This window comes from Seriola lalandi, unplaced genomic scaffold (genome assembly GCF_002814215.2).
Source record: "Seriola lalandi dorsalis isolate HSWRI2012SDOR001 ecotype SW California unplaced genomic scaffold, Sedor1 jcf7180002054588, whole genome shotgun sequence".
Taxonomy (NCBI): Eukaryota; Metazoa; Chordata; class Actinopteri; order Carangiformes; family Carangidae; genus Seriola; species Seriola lalandi.
The window spans coordinates 860118-861626 of record NW_019525141.1 but is presented as its reverse complement, the minus strand read 5'-3'; positions in this window follow the sequence as shown (position 1 = coordinate 861626).

Below are 1509 nucleotides of genomic sequence, written 5' to 3'. Positions count from 1 at the left end.
TGTGTGTGTGTGTGTGTGTGTGTGTTACCACGTAAATGACCAATATATAAGAACAACAACAAAACAATATACAAATATAGAATATTTGATGTATAATATATAAATTATATACAATAGAATGATTATAAATAATAGGATATAACTATTTTGCAGTTGTATGCAAAAGTTTGGGCAAATGACATATTTTGTTGATTTGTACATAAACAGATGTGCAGAGGTTTGGGCGCCTGTCTACCTGTGTAGAGTCTCAGAACTTCATGAACTTGCAGGTCATTCGAAATTGTCAGCTAAGGATCAATTCTCTCTCTCTGAGTGTCATCCAGCATGTTTCTATCATATTGTTGAAGGTGGGCTAAAAAAACAGAAACTCTCTGTGTGTAATCCAACAGCAAACCGCCTCCAACAGGATCCTACAGTTGAATCAAACACAGTTTCAATAAAAACATCAGAGCCGCCATGACGGGGGATGTGTTGATGTGTTACACTGCTGTATCAGACTGGGAAGTTTACTTTTGAAATGTAACAGGTTATAAATTATTTATTACCCTTTTGAAATGTTGTACATAACGCAATGATATCAATTACTTTATCAAAGTAAAGTAACTTATTACATTTGATTACTTTTTAGTATCGTTCCCCTTTAGTCTGTTAGTGCACGTAAGTTAGTGAGAGCTGTTAGATCTCTCACCTGTCTCACCTGTGCTGTCGCTCCTGCTCGGCTGGAAGATGCAAAACAGAATCAACCAGTTGTTTTACCAAAAACAATAAATTGCAATTTGTGACTCCTCTTTATTTACAAATTACATTTATTTTGTAATTAAATAATGTAACTAGTTACTCCCCAACACTCCTTATAAGCTGCAGTGTAGTTGTACAGTGTAGCACGAGGTCAGACACTGTTTCTGTCAGGTGGACAGAACTGATATCCATGATGATTGTTCATAAATAATGCTCATGCCTTGATTCTGACCAATATAATAACTACTCTTTCTTTAATATACATTAAATTGATTCTACAATTTCAGCCATAATAAATCACTATATGCTTCCTAAACATAACACATGGTCACCTCACTGACTCATAAACTGATTATATTCAATAATTATCATCATTATTGTTGTTGTTGTTGTTGTTTGTTCAGAAAACAAGCCACATCTTATAAATCATTCTTTAACCAGACTCTTTGCGCTTCAAAATTGAGATAATTTAATTGAAATAATAATAATAATAATGATATAAAAAATAAAATATGAAAATAATGATATAAAAGTGATATAAATAAATTATAATGTAAAATAAATGTGAATTTAAAGGGGACATGCATCCTGCAGAGTGTCCTTGCATGTATGCTTTGAAAAATAAAAAGAGTAAAGAAGTACACTTGCGTCTTGTAGAGGCTGATAGCATGCCAGCCCTCTCTATTTAACATGCTCCTTGTTATTTCCAGTGTGTGGCTCTCAGCTGCTTTTCATGTCTGTGTTGTAGCAGCTCATGCATGGCTGGCTGTA